At 43.8% G+C, this 20282-nt stretch overlaps 1 protein-coding gene and 1 long non-coding RNA gene across 2 annotated transcripts in view; one reads left to right on the top strand and one right to left on the bottom strand.

Moving 5' to 3' along the window:
• oprl1 (opiate receptor-like 1) overlaps positions 1-20282 on the bottom strand; it is a 76669-nt gene that overhangs the window by 43281 nt on the left and 13106 nt on the right. The window lies entirely within an intron of this gene.
• Positions 3664-4958, top strand: LOC119023464. The gene is made up of 2 exons (XR_005076269.1): positions 3664-4016; positions 4499-4958. It is a non-coding gene; the product is annotated as an uncharacterized LOC119023464 (long non-coding RNA).

Raw genomic sequence — 20282 nt, 5'->3', positions numbered from 1 at the left:
CTTTAATTCATGATTTTTTTCAGTGTTATATCATTTCACTTGTGCCCATGAATCCCGTCACTGTAGCTCAGTTTGATCCCACCCTGAAATAAACAAACCTTAACCCTCAAATAAAGGGCTGAGCATGGCCGCTGGACATGTGTCCCCAGAAGAAAAATGGGTCCCCATACCGTGAGTGTGTGAACAAGTCCCAATACAACACAATATATAAAGACTCATGCAAATTGACACACGAAGACACACGGAGACTGCAGTATAACTTGGACCCTTAAAAATATAAAGATCTCCACATGGATCATGTAGACATTCTCGCCTACAGGTTGACACGCCGGCATGAGTTCAGAAGGTGTGACGCTGGCCTCATTATCTGGAACAGAGAGTCAAGATCTGAGGATATGAGAGAGGAGAGGACTGTACCCAAGGATGAGATGTTCATTAGAGCCTCACCTGCCATTCTGTCACACACTATGCCACCGCCAGAAACACACACACACTTTAAGAGTCATGCAACACCTCCCTCCAACACAGCGGCCCTCAGCAGATTGTAAATAATGAATGATTTTTCTATAAATCCAAGTGCGTGCCGTGGAAGCGCTGAGCGTGCTTGGCCAGCCGGCATCTCTTCATTTGACAGCCTTTTCATTGCTGCTGCTGCTTCTGCTGCTAGCCGGCCAGCCTTTGCTCAGAGCTCTGCCAAAAGCATTACAGCGCCTGCCTCGTGATTGCTGACTGCTGTCTCCTGGCAAATACTGTGCATTATCACGAAACCTTTCAACTCCTGTGGACATAACAGCCGAGGCTTTTGACAGCCGCGGGCAGGCAAAGTGCCGGGTGTCCTCATAAAGGTTGCTGATGAAGACCTGCATGGGGACGAACCTGTACCCTCTGGATTACAGGACAGTATCTGGAGCTATTAGAGATCCCTCTCGCCTCAACCTCCTCTTTCAGCCGGACACATTTTTCTCTCCACCTCCCTCCCTCCCTCCCTCCTTCCCCCATCTGTTCTCTCTCAGGTCTTTCTGTGGTTCAGCTGAGTGAGTCTGCTCTTTTTCTGCTATTAAATGTGTTTTAAAAGAGTAAAAAAGAAAACCAAAACAGCGTAATTACACTAAAAGCCTGTTTAAGCAGTTTAGTCAATTAGTTCCTTACTGAGTGCTAAAGGCTTTATTTTCTATGATTTTTGTTTTTAATTTGCAAGTGGAAGTGATTGAATGTCTTAACCATCCATTTAATTCTTCATGGATCTCACATTTTGGAAGATGAACCCATCTCTAAACATTCTTGAAACAAATTAAAGCCATAAACAACTGGAAAAAACTGGAAACGTCAGACAACTTTTGCCCGTCAGCCAAATGTTTTTGTCTCTCTTTTTCTTTTTTAATGGGCTGATGTGTGCAAATCTAGCAACCACTCGCATATTTTTCCAGCATTTGGGTGGGTGGTGCACATTTGTTTCTGTCCTGTGTGTTATGATATCATGCAGCATTGTATCATTTGTCAGGTGGTGCACATGAACACACACACTGTATGTGTCTGGATGTTGTAAACTTTGTCTCCTGATGCTTTCAGGCATGTCAAACACTGTTGCTGTGTCTCAATTCAGCATCTGCATCCTTCAGAGGAGCATTTGAAGGTCAATTATGTCACAATGCCGTGTGAAGGCTCCTCCAGATGCAGCACACAGATGCTCCTTCTTTTCCCTCATTTTGGAGGATGCACCAATACTATCCTTCGTGGCCTCCTATATCCCAAAATTCTTAACATGCCCGAAAAAAGAAGAAAGAAAGAGAGAAAATGGCGACATTGCGTAGCGTAGATCGTCACTTTCACGGGCCTGGGTGGCAGAAATCATGACGTTAGCGTAAATCATCTGGTGACGCAACCAGGAAATGCTCGAGGAGGTTAACAAGGTCTCTCCAAAGGACTCGCCTTCGAAGACCACAAAGGCCGGGTCCTTTGAAGGATGCGGACCCTGAATTGAGACACAGCAAGAGTCAGTTGTCACGCTGTGGTGTGTCAACACAGAGGTGTCACAAATCCAACATATTTGAACTTTTCTCGTCTTCCTGGCACTTTGATATTTTTGGATTTCCAGAATATTGCTTGTTGTCTTGGACTTTAAGTCAGTCAGTTTCATCTTTGTGCATTCAGTGGGCTGGAAAATTGAGATGGGGAAACAATCTGCACCAAATGGGGAAAAAGAGTCTTCAAACTGCTCCATGACAGTCTCTTTAATTAGGGTGTAGCTGGTTAGCTTGCTAAGCTAATCACCAATCCATCCACCCTGGTTTTGTTCAGCTACATGTGCAGCTCCGTCTATCCTTTCTCTCATCTTTTGTTACTAAACAGTCTTTGCAGAGATGCCGTCCCCTTCTCATTAAGTTCCCCTGTTAAGGACCTTATGTAAGCATCTGTTCAGCTTTTTAAAAAGACGTTAACCCTTCATGTGTGACTACCTCTGAATTGCCACCCACATTTCAATTTTGTAAGATGGTGATTCAGAGGTGCTCACAAATGGCTGCTCCGTCAGCTGGAATAATATTTAGAGCAGCACAAATGAACATATTCACAATTCAGGGTTTTCAAATTGAATTTTTCTTGCATTAGCACAGACAAGACCATCTACACTGGCATGCTACTGTTTCCATGCTAGTTGTGTTAGCTGCAGACGCCATGATAGCAGTGTGTGTGTGTGTGTGTGTGTGTGTGTGTGTGTGTGTGTGTGTGTTAAGGAGGTGAAGGTTGTTCCACATTTTGAAAAGTGTCTTTTCAGTGATGTCAAAGTCTGGAAAACAGCCAGCAGAGATTCAAAAGTTTTTCCTCTGGAACTTCCACGTGACTTTAACGGCAGCCATTTTATTTATTAATACATTTATTCATGATGGCAGCAGGTTAGGTTGAGTGCATTGGCTGTGATAACTGCCAAGCTTGGCTTGATGCTCCTGATTTGACACCGCAGGTGTTGATTTACCAGGTCAGACGAGTCAAACAAGCCGGAAAGCATTTGTGATTATTTACTCCTGGACGTCACTGACATTTACAGCTACTGAAATGACACGAGGGTTATAATGTATCTGAGGGAGATGTTATATATAAGACAACATAACATGGAATAATAATAATGAGACCCAAAAATGATCATCATTGTCTACTGAGAACAACAGCAGAAAGTTTAGTGTCAGTATTTGAGGATCTGAGAGAAGCAGGAACGAAACATTTGCAGTCACTGACAGCAGAGCAGCTAATGTCAACTGTAGCCGGCGTCATCAGTGGGGTAAAGATGAAAATAATGATCAAGATTAAGTCATAAAACATCTCTAAATTCACTGAACTTGTTGTAAAGCAGAATTACCTTCAGTAATATTGAATATGTCCGTTCAAATAGGCCTAAATGTCTGTGAATTCACTAAAGAGCTAAATCAAGGTAACACAGTGGTGACTGAGGGATGTGGCCCACAGATTTAAGTGTTGATGTGTTTATATATTTGCAGTATACTGATGGCTAATTGTATTTCAGATTAAAAAAAAAAAAATCAACTGGTAAAACACAAGTTGACTTTTATTTTGATGCACAACAACATCAGCAACATTTTGTCTTGTCGCCCTCACAGACCAGCAGCAAAAAACGGAACAAGATCAGAACTTACTGCTATATTTCACCAAATGTGCAATCAGAAAAAACACAAACTACTGTCATTTTCTGTGTTTTTCTGACAGCGGGTCAGTTTGAATCATAATGCAGGACGGAGCAGCCACAGTTAGCTGTTAGATGAGGAGGCGACGGGCTGCACTCCTCCAACTTCTCAGCGTGGCGACCGACTGTCTTGGCTGTGTCCTGCTGTTCGCAGACTCCAGACATGTGCAGCATAAAATCAGGTTGCTCACAGAAAGAGAAGAAGGCCAGTCACTGTCGGACTTCTTCATGAGAGCATCGATCGTTTGCTGTTACCTGTGCTATGAAACCACAAACAGCAGCAACAGGGGTCTCCAAATCAACCAGGGCTGAAATCTTTAAGGTTACCACTCCTAACTTTTCTTCCCAGAGTTTGTGACTGAAGACCTGAAATATGTGAAATGTTTTCTTTAATCTCTCTTTTCGTCCTGTTCCAGTATTTCACGACATGCGTTTTCATCTCTGCATCAGGTCAATTAGCAGCAGTGCATCCAAATTAACTCAGCTGCAGCTGTTCCCATTTACATCAAAAGTCTTGGTAAATGCTCAAGTGAAGCTGTGCAATAATGAGCCATGATAGTCTTTTTGAAGTAGGTTAATAAACCTGCTGCTCACAGAGCTTCACCATATGCATCGTCTTCTTTTCTGACATATTTTCTCTGATTATCGACTCTCCATCCTCTGCGTTTTGAGAGAAGACACGGCTGTGTTTCAGATACTAAACCCTCAATTATTATGTGCTTTAACTGGCTGAACACTGGACAAAGTGCTGCACAATGTATGAAATGAAGCTGATTCTTGTGCGATTGATTTTCTTTTTAACAGATCTGCAGGAGAAATCCATCGTGCATTCAATCCAAACTCTGCTGTTCATGACCGTCTCCTGTCTGAGTCCACATCCCCTCTTAAGACGTCACCATACCTATCATCCCACTATTGTTCCGAGGGCACGGGTGTAATCATGTGTGAAATTGGTTTGGATGTGGTTTGATGGCGCTCCTGTGTCTCAATGGATAAATTCAAAGGCCGTCTAATTACATACTGGAGCAGAAGAGGGGGAGACCAGTGACCTGTGGCCTGTTTATCTGCAGCTAATCAGGATCATCCGAGAGGAGGAGATCGTCATAACTGTCCAGATTTTTATCCCACGTCATCTCTGTGGTAAATTACATAATAATGGAGGCTTTGAAAGGTACTGCATGCAAACACCAACATAACATGATGGTCAGTTTAAGCTGCTGCAGGCACAGCTGAGAGCTTTGGTAGACATTGGCATAAAAAAAAAGAATTAATTTGGTTTAACTCACGCTTGAAGTTTCTTTTTTTATCGCAAGCAAGAGGAAGTTTTTGCTCAGACTGCAGAAGAAGACTCAGACTGCGTCCTCTACCTGTTTCATGCCACATAATAATCCAGCTAAATGTCTTTAAATCTGGTTTTCTGTAAAACAATTGAAAGTATAAAGTATATTTTGACCCAAACATGATCAAAGAACCAAGCCTTCATTAGCTTCTCAATCGTCAATTCATCTGTACTTTAATCTTATTTTTGCAGGTCTTATGATTAAAACTGTCCTAATGTATAACAGGGAAGATTTGGGAACATGGCCATGTAGCAAAATATGTAAGAGAAAAAAATACAAGCATGCAGACGATCAGACAGGTTGAGTACAAAGCCGCAAGTCAGCCAGAATTATTTGTAAGAGGAGAAAAAAAAAAAGGTGGACAATAAATGAAATGAATCCCAAAACTGTCGGTGAAACTCTGACCTCCTGTTCTTTCAGCAGTGAGCAAGTAATAAAACAATCGTAACTGGTGGATTTCTTTAATCGCAGCATCACCAAACATCAGATTAGCTTCAGCTTCATCATCAGGTATTCTCTTCTTTTTAAGCACCTGGACACAGTGTGGATGGATTTGTCTCAGTCTCAGCTCCGTTAACAGAAGTCTGCCTGCTCCCACCTCATCTCTCATCGTCTTCCACAAAGTCTCCACCATCCTGAGGGGATCACGCAGGAGGAGAAGCCTCGCTCGCCTCCATTTATCACCTCTGCGTCCTCTCACATCTTTTTCCTTCCTTGTTTTGTTTCCCCTCCTCTGCCTCCCGTCTCCTCACATCTAATCTCTCCGTATCTCCTCTTTCAGCTTCCTGCCTCAGTTCTTCTTCTCGTCTTCTTAAACCTCCTTCCTCGCTGATTGTTTTCTTCCCCTCCCTCCCTCCGTCTCTGTGTCCATCCACAGATAAAACATCAAGTTAACCTTTAATGTTTGTGTTTCCATCCGTCACCTCTGCTCTCCTGATGCTCTGTTCTTCCTCCTCGTCTCAATGTTTCCATTATCCTGCCCTCCTAACTCCTCCCCTCTTCTCTCTCTGCCGACCACCACCAACAATTACCCAGTTAAAGGCCTCGACCGTTTACCCATCAGCCCCTCTCCTGCTCTCACTCCATCTCATCTTTTTGTTCCCTCCCTGTTTTCCCTTTCCTCCAGCTCTTTCTCCCACCTCTCCACCCTCCTCCTCCTCCACCCTCCTCCTCCTCCTGCCTTCCAATATCTGCAATTCAATTACCCAACATGCTGCACGGTTACAGTCCTCTCCCTCGTCTTTGCCCTCTCCTCCAGCCCTCCACAATGTTTTTTTGTCTTCTGATCTAATTTGACGTCGTTAACACACAGAGATGTGTTGATTCTTAAAGAGTGTCCAGATATCAGAGCTACCTGATGTGCTAAGGCAGCAGCTTGTTATCCACCCAGCATCTTACAGATCCATTCTGGGAGAGACGGAGCTCATCACGTATCAGATAATAAATGACGTGGTGAAGGTGCAGAAATACTAATGAAAAATTCAACTCCACCTCAGAAAGAAAAAGTGTCTATCACACATGGAATGATAACCAGATTTTGAACAATGAGATTTTATATATAGTCTAAAAGAAGTTTAAAAAAAGACAGATGACTGAGAATTAAATCTGGTCTAATAAAGAAGCACGAGGATGTTCAGATATCGAGCTCGTTCATGATTATGGTCACCAAGAATCACTTTTCTTGTTGACACTGACTGCAGCTTACTGAATATACGATGGACCTGTCATGGTTCTTCTGTGGCAGACAGGTTTTTTTGTGTTGTCTTGTGTTTTTCCCTCCTCCCTCACCTGCTCCTCTCACATCTACCTGGTCTCGTCTCCACTCCGGTGCCAGATTGTTCCGTCACGTATGGTGATCATATCAGTGCTGCTTGCTATCTTGTTAAGCTCTCTCAAGTATTTCCTAATGTTGAGATTTCTCTCTGCCTGTGCTCTGGTGTTTTTCACAGAGTGATTATCCCACTGCATGTTTTTTTATACGGGTGGTGGCAGAGTCCTCCACCCCACACCGGAGTCATTTACCCGCCTACGTCTGAGGGAATCACCGGATAAAGCAACGCGTTCATGTAATGAGACACATTTCATCTCGTTGATAACAGCGTCACAGTTTCAGGCGCTCACTCTTTACATCATGTCTCTTCAGCAGCGCTATTTACAGCCGCGTGGGCAAAACACAGGCGACATAATTGAAGCCACAGACGTCTACAAATATATTTTAGTTCACATTTCTACAGGTCACGATCATGAACTGTCTTAGTTAGTCTGCGTCTCTTCTCTCCTGCGTTCCTCTCTTGTTTAAGCACCTCTCGTCTCATTAACCTCCTCGTTCAACTCACACCCGCGCTGTCTTTTTAATTATCTTCTGTTTAATTCTGCCTCTCGTCTCTGCAGGAGACCTCGTTCTCTCTCGGCCGCTTTCTTTCTTATTGTCAACAGTAAAGAAGGCGCTGTTGCGTGTCAGGCCGCCGTGCAGCCGGCTCTTCTCCCTCTTAAGCGCACCTGCTTACACGACAAGTACCCAATTAAGACGACCACAAACCCACTCGTCCATCTCTCTCCCCTCCTCCCTCCCTCCTCTCAGCTCAGCTCCGTTTCTACAAGTCGAGACCTTTTTCTCTTATTAACTTCATCGTCTCTCCGTCCCCTCGCTCTTCTTTTCATTTTCCGTCCCCTCTTTGTGTCCTCCAGGATGAAACTGCAGGCCATTTGCGGTTTGATCTGTTCATTTGTTTGTCCACCCGCTAATGACGTGCAGCCACACAAACACCACTGATTGGATTTTAATGAATTCCAATATTATATTTTTTCAAAATTAGACTCTTGGGTGGGTGTTGGAGTGACGTCACCGAGAGGCTTAGCGTGACATAACAACATCCTTTATGTAAACGGAGACTTAACGTCGTGTTTTCATAGACACACAACAACACGTTTCATGAAGAGCATTTAATTATAAGAAGAATTATTAGAAATTGTCCGTCAGTTCCTTTTTAATAACCGGGTGATGCTTGCATGCTATTTTGTGTTATGTATTCTCCGTAGCACTCTGGCGTAGTGTCACCTTCATGATCAAAAAATGACAAGTTGGCACCATGTAGTCGAGGAAGAGTGAGCGAATAACAGACGCGCTGCTGCCTGTGGTATTCGTACAACCTTACAATGATCATTCGGTGGCATCTGTGCTGCTGAAAATACTCCCCCACACCGAGCCGCTGCTCCAACACAACGCTTTAGTGGAAACAGCATGACTACAGAGCTCCTACTGGGGATTTGGTGTGTTGGTTGGTGATGATCAGGAAACTAAAAACCACCAAGCACAACGCTGAGATTAAGGAAAGATCGGTAGGGTGACTGTTGGTAGATGACGGGACAATCTGTCGCTCTCTGGTGCCATTCAGACAAGATTGTATGTCTCAGCCTCCATAGATCTGGATCTATAAAAGGTTTTGGAGCCTTGTTTTTGATTGCTCACAACTAGCAGGGCTATTGCTAGCATCCTGGCTACCGTCTGAAGCAAAAAAAAACACCCGTCAGAATCCCAGTTTGATCTGGAAACCCTGATCTTAGGGCCTTAGTATGGTAAAACACCTGGTTGTATTAATTAGTCGGCAGGTTTGTTACTTACTGATCCGTAGAATATTGGTTTTGAAGTGCTCTCCATCGTCTGCTCACTCTTGTTTTACCTCCGTTTCACTCTCCCTCCTTTACTTCTTTCCCTCGTCTGTCAGCTGGGTTCAACAGTTTCCTTCCTGTTGGTTCCTTTTCCTACAACCAAAGTTTTCTTCAGGATGATAATCTTTAGCAAAAAACAAGTTTAATTTAAAAATGCCATCATCATCATCATCATCATCAATGTGGCCGACTCGTCTGACCTTAAAAAGTTCAGGCATCCGTTTCAGATTTGTAAACTGATCTTGGCTCAGTTTGTGTTTTTGTTGACATGCTATCATCTCCGGTTCTGAGAGGTGAAGCCACAGGAGTCGAACAGAACAGCGAGGGGATCCGGCTCGGCTCTACCTGCTGGGTGACTAATGCAGGCCGGCCAGCTGTCTGCAGGCATCAGGCCGGTCGGTGGACTGTCAAGAGACACTACACAGCAGCAGGTAGGTGCATGACTCAGATATACAAGTCTTTAGTTCTTAACTGCTTTTCACCGGTATTTATAATATTTGCTCATATTTCCCATTGCTGACATCACACATTTACATGCTGACATCAGTCCCGCTCATAAAAAAAAAAAAACGGCATAAATCACAACCACATTTCTACATTCAAAACATTCCATTCAATCACCATGAAATCCCACACCGGCCCTTTACTGTAATGCGAATCAAGCTCTCCCCTGTCACAAATCAGCCAGCTTTCCATTGTTAAAAAAAAAAAAAAAAAAAAAAAGGGAGAGAAATCAAGAGAGAGTCCAGAAGCCTGCTGCTAAAAGGCGCGATCAGGGGGCAGAAACGGCGCCATGTTCAAGCCGTGCGGAGCAGAAATTAGCCGTGCTGATGGTAAATGGTCTGGCTCTGTTTCACCATCTGAGGCCCTCATTAAGGGAAATGGCTCGCGGAGGCCCAGGGCGGGGGTGATTGCACACGCCGTTAACCCCACCAAGACTCTGTGTGTGTGTGTGTGTGTGTGTGTGTGCGTGTGTGTGAAGAATCTGCCTCCCAGGCGAATCCAATCTGTTGCTGGTGAGAAGTAATGATGCATCTCTGCCAAACCACATGTTGCTTCGCCATATTCAGCAGGTGAAACACTTGTTATTGGCCGACTGCTGACGTCTGCTCGCTCCGTGCATCGGAGCAGATCATGAAAAAGAAACTATAATCTTATATAACACAGTTTGATGCAAACACTAAACAGTTAATTAGCTTTATCTTCAAGGTGACTCCTGCTGTAACAGCCGTGCAGATGCCACACTTCATTGATGATGATCTTCAACGTCGGATACATTCACATTTAGGTTTGTTTAAAGGTTAGCTGTTCTACCTGCAGTGGATCTGTGAAAGCCAGCCAAGCCGTTTTATCATGGGATGGTGATGGTGTGTAACTCCACCACCATCCCATGATAAAAGTGGAGTTACACACCATCACCATCTTTTCCTGATTCCCGGTGAATCACGTAATGCACAGTTCCCAGCTCCTCGTTCTCAAGCGACCGTGCTAACAGTCAACATAACACTGTAGTTCAAGGCAAATACAGACCTGCAACTTCATGATTATGTGTCTTTTTAGACAACACAACAGTGGATAATGTGTGTATTCGCCTTGACATTAAATGTACATGTATTGACGATAAGCCAATTAGGACTGAATGACTGAACGATGAGCTACGAACGAAATGAAATGTTTTGTTTTTTTTCATGGAAATGGTTGCTATGCTTTCCTGTTTCTCATTGGCTAAAATTCGCAGACAGTGTCTTAGACTCAGCATATGATTGGCTGACTCTCAGTCCTCTTCACCACTCTGATAACTAAACAGTGAACAACACAGCGACTCGTCTGAGAGAACGAAAGAATGAAAAAACGAGAGAGAGAAGTGAAATGTGGAATCAGGTCACATCAGTCGTTCCTTCAATCTGACTCGTTCGTAACACATAACACATCGTGAAGACGTTCAGTCCTCCAGGAAACCAACAGATTTGATGTCAGACAATTGAATAACTGGATTAGTAATATAGGAATAGTAAGTTTAAAACTGTGTCTAGTGACTAATGTCTCACTTACACCAGAGAAGTGTCCTCACAGCGACACAGACTGAGTGTTCTTGACTCACGTTCACGCTGTTATGTGTTACACATGTACACAAACTGTGTGATGGAGGATGAACGTGAACGTAAATAAGAAGAGCGCCCTCGTTTCATCCTTTTAAAGTCCACAGTTCTCATTAACGTACACCCGCAGTGAAGAAGAGAGAAGACAGAAAACCAAAGAGGAGTCGGGGGAGCGGCGATGGAAAATGAAGATGACAATGAAGATCAAAGTATAAAAAAATGGATAATGAACAAGACTAGCTTCTCTTTCCCCCTCTTTTACTTTTTTTCCCCCTCACAAATCCAATGTGTCACAGCTCCTCCGGTCCAGTTTTAACAGGCAAACAGCTGCACATGGATTTGACAGAGCGATGAGGCAAGAAGGAAATACAAGAGGAAGCAGAACACACACTCCAAATATCAAGTCCTCCCCTGCACAGTGTTGAAGAGGGGAGATGTTCACGCAGTATGAACTGAGTGCAGGAGGACAGAAATAACCTCAACTTTCTGTTGTGAAAGTATCGGGTTGTGCTGTTCTGTTGGACATCGAGGCAACTATTATTATTTATTTTGTTCTGAAAGCCTGATTCTGTTTTATTCTGACTGAATTAAAAAGGCTGCAGAGTTTCTGAATGTTTAAAACCATACAGCTCAACAGAACAACAAGTTCCAGACGGGCAATGTTCCCTAAAAGATAAATACATACTTCAAGTCTGAACTGATTTTTTTCAAAATAGAGAAATACGCCTCTTACTCTGAAATATGACTTTACAAAAGGAGATCTCTACTCGTGAAGAGAATTTGTGGCGGCTGGTCTTTAATAAATGCTTTTAGATTTAAACCAGAGCAGCACACTCTCTCTTTAATTATATATTATTAAGAATTTTTGATAATGTTTTAACTGTTCACACAGCTGGACGGCTGAATTCATCAGTGAAATGTTTCAGTCATCAAAGCGACGCATCCGTGATTCTGTTATTTTTTTTCTTTCTCGCTCTCAAACCTTTGTAGAAAAACACGCTGACGGACGCTTCAGAAGGAAAAACCTCCAAACACACAAAAAACACCGACATGCCATCGTTCGACCATTTCACCGGACAAGTAGAAGGGAGTGATTAAAGCAGAGAGCAACAGATAGCTGGTGCACATCGTAACTACGAGCTCAGCTCTGTTACAGAGATTTTGTACAATCGTTTGTCTTGCAGTGTGAACAGGCCTGGATTCAGCACACACTTAGAATAAATGAGAGAAAACAAATAAAAGTCTGCAGTGGAGAAAATCCTGGAATAAACCGAGAACTCTTACAACCACGAAACCACTTCAGTCAGTCAAAATCCACTTCAGCTCAGTTTAAAAAGATAATGAGCCCAGTCGCATTTTACTACACAGTTAGAACCTGCCAGATATAAACATATGGTGAGAGAGTCGCCGAGACAGAGAACGAGAGAGAGAGAAAGAGAGAAGATCGGGAAGAGAATCAAAGAATGAAGCAAAAAAAAAAAAAAGAAAAAAGAAAATGAGATGGAGCCAATTTTGGCAAATCACTGCTGCTAACTACTCCCCGCTAAAGACATGTTGGAGAGGGAGAGCGAGGAGACGGATGAAAGCAACAGGCAATGAAAGAGAAAGTAAGGTGTTGGCCCGAGCAAATGGTTTCACTTTGAATTCAGTTAAATGACTTGATTTCAGTCCACACGTCTGTAATAAAACTCAAACTTTAACTGAAGAGAAAAGCGAAATAATATAAAAGCCACTGACTGAACTTCTTGTCACATCTCCTCATTAGTATCAGAGTGGTATTTTAATTCAGCGTCTCACTCGGTGGAGGTATTATCACGTTTCCATACAGCTTCATGATTTACACCAGGAGAGAAGTTTGAAGTGTTTGCTTCATCGCTGACGCCACATTGTGTTTGCCCTCACTTCTGACTGACACGGTGAGTTTTTTGTGCGTGTGTTTGCTCTGTCACTGTTTACCTGCCTCATCCAAGTGACTTTTATTTAACACAAAGACAAGAGACGCTTCCTTATTATATCTATCTCGTTGCTTTATCTTGTTTTTATCTTGTCGTCTGTTGCTGCAGGCCTCTGAGTTTGCCAAACATTATTTCTCGTTGTGTGACTTCAGTGACAAACAAAGCGTCTTATCTTATCGTGAAGTGACGAGGAAAAGCTCGACCTGCAGCTCTCTCCTCGTGTCAGCGGTTTATAGACAATTTCGGTGGAGCGTCGCTTTAAAATGGTTCTTTTGGCAGGAAGGTTTGCTCAATGACACAGGTGTCATCGATCCTGCTGCTTTTGATGAGCAGACGTTGACAGATTGTCATTTTCATTGCTTATTAGGTGTTTTTTTTTTTTTTCCCCCCCAGCAATTGGGTCTGAAAGTCAATCTCATTTCAGAGTCGTTAATCCTCCACTGGCAGGTAAGGATAAACCAGGAGAGTGTTATCTGTCTGATGCTTTCAGGAGAGCTCAGATACAATATGGACACAGAACCTGACGCCATCCTTTGGGCAGATACGCATGAGGTTTCTCTGTAAATGCAAAGAGATTGTACATCAGGCAGAGCAAGTGAAACATGAGTGACAGACGAGGACGGAGGCCGAGTGAGAAGCCTGACGTGAAGTTCAGTCATGTGTCTACGTGGCTACTTCAATCACATCACCGGCCGACAGAAACGTTCTGAGGAAATATCTCCTGACTGTCTTCTGGAGAACGGCAGATTTCAGACTGAGGTACTGCAACATTCAGAAAGTGCCTTCAGGTTGTGTACAAATGAGACCAGCCATCTTTCAGTCGCTATCAAGCTAAACATGCGGGTGAACTTGTCCTTCTCTGCCTGTGTTGTGGGTTTTATCCATGTTTTTATTTAGAACAGAACTCGAGTGACGACAGAAACAACAGTATCTATCAAATAGTAACTCAAATTACACATCAGGTCTTTACCAAGGAATCATGTTGATGAAAATTCAAAATACGAATATTCTACTTTTTACATTATAATCAACGACTAAATTTGTTTTTGAATGATGGAGACTTTGGAGTAAATAGACTGAGGAGGCAAAAGAGAGTGAGAAATGGAAAACCTCTTTGAATTTCAAGTAGCCTTTCAACGCTCCCTGAATGTTGACCGTCAGCCACGTGCAACACAAAATGAACATAACCTTCACCAGAAAATATGTATGAAATGCAGTTAAGACCTAAACAAAGCCAGAGAATTAAGAAGAAGGCATTTAATGATGAGGTCGACGTGGCAGAAGCTAAAGCTAATGTTTGTTCTTGTGTGTCAGGAGTACACAGTTGTGTGTGCAGTTGGAAAATGCCGACAGTAACTGCCTTGCTTGTAAGAAAAAAAAAAAAAAAGCCTCTTCAGGGGATAATGAAACGGAAACATATGTCTTAGAACACCTTTAACGTCCCTGATGAAATGAATAAGACAAAACAGACGGTTCATAAAGGGGAGTGGATATCAAGAGGTTCAGTTAGGACAAACAAAAGAAACCTGCACCAGGATATTAAAAGGAAAGCAACACTTGAACCGTGAGTTTACAATGAGGTTACAAAATGCTCACTGCTAGAAAAAAAAACAACAACTACAGGACAGAAATCTGAACCGGGCCTGAGCAGAGCAGAGCTTCTGACTGATTAACTGTGAGGACGATGTCTGCAGAGAGCGAGGATCGGACCGACCCGGGTGCCACCTCCCTTAAGCCTTCACTAAAGGGTGTCATCACACCCTGATTGGCTGAGAGCTGAATGCCCCAAGCTGCTCTCACTCATTAATTAGTAGCCAGCCTGCACACCTGCAACAGGTGATCTGAATCCACTGCAGTCAGTCCAGAGGGGTTTTGAAATTCAGCCAGAATTAGAAAGATGACAACAACTGTGCTACATGACGGGACAGCTGCACAGTTACTGTCTCTGCAGGGTGCTTAGTCATCCTGCAGCAGTGTCCAGAGCACCGGTGAAACGGGGAAGAGACAGCCGGGCCTTGTCCAGTCAAATCCTTTTTGTTTCAGTTCCTTAAGATGTACTGTGTGTCCAGAAGTCACCATCCTATCTTTATGGGTTGCTGTGGTAACAACGTAGGCATGAGCGCTGAACTGAACTACATACGGTGGTGAAGCAGCTTTCTGTTCTCCATCATCTCACCCTACAAGCATCATCCCTGTCGAGTCAGAGGCAGAAACCCTCCGTCGCTTTGTTTGCCTGGTCCAACTGAGGAGTTCTGCACAGTGACTTGACTCTTGCTGTGGCTCAGTTCAGGGTCTGAATCCTCTGAAGGACCCGGCCTTTGCAGTCTTCAAAGGAGAGTCCTTCAGAGAGACCTTGTTAACCTGGTCAGCTGTTGTTAAATGGGACGGTCTAGCCTTTGGAGCATTTCCTGGTTGTGTCACCAGATGTTTTACGCTTGCGTCACGATTTCTGCCACCCAGGCCCGCGAAAGTGACGATCTACGGCACGCGATGTCGCCATTTTCTCTCTCTTTCTTATTTTTCAAGCGCACAAAGAATCTTGGGATATGTGAGGCCACAAAGGATCGTAGCGATGCGTCCTCCAAAAACAGGGAAAAGAAGGAGCATCTGGAGGAGCCAGCGTTGTGACGTAATTGGCCTTCGAATGCTCCTCTGAAGGATTCAGAAGCTGAACTGAAACGCAGCATGTGTGATTGGTTATTGCCATGTTGGACTGTTGCAACTCCGGATCCAATCTTTATGTGTTGTTGTGTTAAAATACGATACGATTGGAGCGTAGACGCATCTGCAGAAAGCTGACTATCGCATTTCAAAACCACATCCAAACTTCCTCAAATCAATTTGAACAAAAATCTGGACTGACAAAAGAACGGTTTGTGCTGGCAGTCAGAACGAGGCTTCAGAAAACAGACAGAGACATTGTTCCTCTCAAAACCATCAAACCCTATTCAACTTTTCAAGGCTCTTTCGACAGTGAGAGGGTTTCACACCTGTGCTGAGGAGAGAGCAGCCACAACACATCAGCTCAGACTGCTGCTGCTCGTCACAACACACCCTCGCAGGTATGACGGCTGCTTGAACGTCCATTGTTTCAAACAGAAGATGTTGTACTTTTGAGTTTCTGGAGCACTTGAAACAGACAAGAGGTTGTAAGTGCACAGCTGTCAGTGTAGTATTAACTCCCTTTTGGTGGTATATGACACCTAAAGTAGGGGTAGAACAATTATCAGTCTGATCGATTATCAGGGTTATAGTCAGCATTTTTACGATTATTGGAATCTGTGTCTTTTCTGCCTGATTTCCAGTGAAATCTAAAATAAAATAAAACGAGGTACTTTGGCTCTGACGGAATCTGTTTCAAGTAATAACCTATCAGCACTGAATCACATATCATCACATAATCACATAAATGAAGTGGAGTGAATGTATTAAGTTGCAGAAAATGTAAAAGACTGAAGCCTCCGAGTACAGTACCTGAGCAGACTGCAGTTAGTCACATTCCATCCTCGACTTTGAGACTGAGATTTTTATTTTTCCTGCAAATGGATATCAGTTATTATTATTGGTTATCAGTTTCCTGGATTTCTAATAATCGTTATCAGCCCTGAAATAACCATATCGGCCGACCACTAGTCTGAAGTTTAACTCGAGTCCTGCACATGGTACCACTCCTCTAGTATCAGCGCAGACTGTCAGGGTTGGAGCGCGGGTTGCTAATGTTAGCCCATGAAGCACCGCTCGCTGGTGGCCAGGTAATCACACAGTGTACGTTCTTGTGATGACTTCATTGATGGCTTAAAGTTGAGAACAAATTCTGAGTGTCTGTTCTTTTCCCTCTCCATCAGACAGATGTCAAACCAGGGCTGCCAAATCATGGAAATGTCCAGTCGCGTCTGCTGACATAGACGCTGTTGACGATCAGTGTTGATGTGTGAGGGTCTTGATGGTTTGTCCCATTTCATAGGAGGAGATCACAACCACTACCCCCCTTCTAAGTCTGTGATGGGCGACTCTAAAAAAATCAGAAGTAGGTGTAAAATTGGACTTGAAAGAGAGCACGACACAGAGAGGAGCTACAGCAAGGACACGGAGACGGCGCATCCTGAAAATATGCAAATCAGTGTGTCTGTGTCATAGAGAGAGAAGTCATGTGACTGCCGGCTAAATTTGGTGTCTGTTGCGTGCACACACACACACACACACACACACACACACACACACACACACACACACACACTCACTGCTCTCAGTATGTGGGATTCATTTCCAGCACAGAGTCAATGGCCTCATAATTCACCGTGGTCATTAGGAAGGAGGAAGGCACGGTCATTAGTCTGCAGCACACACACACACACACACACACACACACACACACACATGCTAAGGCTGGCATCACACGACAGCAGCAGGTACGATACGATCTGTATCGAGAGTCATGAAAATGTGATCTGTGTTTTTATTCCACAAACACTTTTAGTTCAGTTCCACCACACACACACACACAGACACACACACACACACACACACACACACACACACCAATCCATCTGTAGAGTATTCAGGTCACAGGGTCAAGGACTGGTAGATACGACATGACTGCCCTCTCTCAGTCTCTCGTTCTCTGCTGCATACTGATGACATGACGGCGTCTCCTGGTCTCACTTTCATGCGTCTCTTTAACACACAGACACACGACCAGCAGTCCTCCATCAACCCCTTTCAGCCACTCAGCAGCAGTGACACTAGAAGCAGAAAGGAGCAGTGAAGCCGGTAGATGTTGTCCGTCTGTTATTTGGCTCTACGCTCAGTTTACAAGAGCCTTAGTTGTTGGATTTGCTTCTGAAAGCCTTGGCGGGATGCGTTCCTCTGTCACTGGTCCAAAAACACTGAACCGGCTGTGATCATTCTGATGTTGGTGTGTGACAAATACTCTGCGTACTATCCCCGATATCTGGAGAGTCTCAGTGCCTTGAATATTTCACTGATCCTCCTGCGACTGCTGCTATCAGAGAGAAGTATCACAGACTCAACATTACAGGGGATTTTCTTGGGAATAACCTTTTTTGGAGAATTTTTGTAAAAGGCTTTTTTTGGCTTCAGAGGGAGCTGAAATCTGATGAACCGTCTGAAGTCACGTCCCTTGAGTCGGTCTGTTGGGTCTTGGGACCGGGAAGGAGTGGCAAGCGAAGCCAGAGTGTCTTGCAATCTTTCTAATTGGCCAACGGAGGGACGCCAACCTACTCTGCTGGTTTCAAAAAGAAGTCAGATTGCAAGTAAGCTTACGCAAAAATGACCCAATTTATCTCTTGATTCATGACCTCAGTAAACAGTTTCCTCTCAGTCTCTAGTTTCAAGTCTTCCTCAACCCAGCGTGAGGTTCATTTTATAAGTTATAGTCCTATTTTGAGTAAAACGGTCGATAATGCAGGGTGTGATATCATGGAGGTAATAAATGAGAGGATATCAGATTATGTGACATTGGACGCCGCTTCTCTTTTTGCCCTCATTTTCTTTCATTTCATATCTCTTTCACTTTGCCCTCTATTTGTCTCACATTGTATCGCTCTCCCCGCTCACCGACCTCTTTCTATTTTTGCCTTTTCTCCCATCTGCTTCAATCTATTTCCACCAAAAAGCTCAGAGTAACACCTCCGAGCTCAACACACACCTCCACACACACACCCTCCGACTTTATTGGTCCGACTGACATTTTTCCCGAGGATACAGCTGTGAATGAAAACGCAGGAACAAAGTGGGCTTTGACCTCTGTAACGCCTGTGAATGACGGGGACATGCACACAATAAATGCAATGAGTTTGAAAACTGTGTGTGTGTGGTTTTGTTTTTTTTGTGACTCCACTCTCACAGACCATCTGTGCACGATCATCTATTGAGCCAGCGTCATGTCACCCAGCCAAAGCATGAATGTTTAATGTTTCTGTCTATTCCGGAGGACAGTCTTGGCTCACCACGCCGGGTGACGTCACCACAATAACAGCAGAACGGACTGACAGATTGTTATCATGCGGACCGTCACATGGTGGGTTTGATTTGCACAAAGTAATGACCACCAGCTGCCACGTCTGCTGAGCAAGACACTGTGTCAGTGTCTGTCATTTCAACTGTAAGCCGGAATGCCTGGCGATGATGCTCAGCTTCTTGTTTCATCTAAACATCCCAGGGTGTGCAAATAAATCACATACTGTTGAGCACCGTGTCCTAGTACGGTGGCCCTGGAGCGCCAAAACAAAACACAGAGACATTTCCTGTTTGTGAATAGACAGAAATCAAAACCCTGGTGACAGTTACTTGTCATTTGCTGCTCTTATTATTATGAAAATCAGGAATTTTAACCCAGTTGTTGTTCTACTAGTAACTCTAAGTGCTGTATTGTAGGCAACTGGGCTTCTCATCTCATATAAGAGGCTTCCTCAGTTCTAACTAACTGGAGGGGGAGTTGCAGGTTTTTAAACCCTGTGTGGGAGTGTCCTTACAGTGTTGTTAGGGAGACGTGTGAACATGTGGGTTGCCAGGGCTAGGTGAACTCAGGTGTGAATGGTTGTTCAGCTGTCTGGGGAGAGAACTCAGTACTGCACTGTAGGTGGGTGAGAAGTAAAGTCGCCGACCACCTCCTCTGTTTGAAGACGCTCGTTCCAGCTTCGATGGATTCTTTCACTCCTCTTTCGAATCATCTGTCTTTCCTGGCCAAGACGTTTACATTGTGTGGTTATTGTGTTCCTTTGGTGCTTTATAGGGTCAGTTCAGATTCACTGGGGTCACAAAATAACACTGATCGAGGCAACATCAGCCCACAGCAAATACCAATTCCTCCCAGGTAAAACGATTACTATAGTTTGTCTCTATCTTATATCGTCTACATATAAATCAATAAAACATTTAAGGAGGTCAGAACTGTTGTAATACTTCCACAGTGTATTTTTTCCCTCTCATATAAAAAACGAACCACAGACACTGTTCACCAGCTCGCTCACCGGCAGCCTTGTTTACCATCAGAGATTCAGATAAGTGAGCGGCCGGTGCAGCTGAGCGCTCACACACAACCTAATTAGACTCTGTGGTACCAAAAAAACCAAAACTCAGTTCAAATGCCAGATTTGCTCCACAGCAGATGGAACACAAGCTGACCCGCTGCTTTGTTAATGAAATTTAGGTCATTTTCATGTTACAAGGGATCTCGTGCTGAGATAAAATGTTTAACGGCTGGGTCCTCAAACGCACCGTAGAACAGCAGATGCATGGATGAAGAGCGCACACTAAAACACCTCGCTCACACTCAACAGGAATTAACAGGCATCAGAGTATTTTCTAAAAAAAAATGGACAAATGGAGACGACGGAGAAACATCAGGTGGACACTAAACAGAAGATCATTTCCTTTTCCTTCTCCTCTTCCTCCACTATTCCCTCAGTACAGAGGAGAACAGAAAACAAACCCCTTCCTCCACAGCAGATCCCACTTTGTTCTACATTTTTCCACCTGGGGATTCACACGAGAAACAGCTACA

Source organism: Acanthopagrus latus, chromosome 7 (genome assembly GCF_904848185.1).
Source record: "Acanthopagrus latus isolate v.2019 chromosome 7, fAcaLat1.1, whole genome shotgun sequence".
NCBI classification, from domain to species: domain Eukaryota; kingdom Metazoa; phylum Chordata; class Actinopteri; order Spariformes; family Sparidae; genus Acanthopagrus; species Acanthopagrus latus.
The sequence above is the reverse complement of the archived record's forward strand: the minus strand, read 5'-3'. Positions and strand labels throughout refer to the sequence as shown.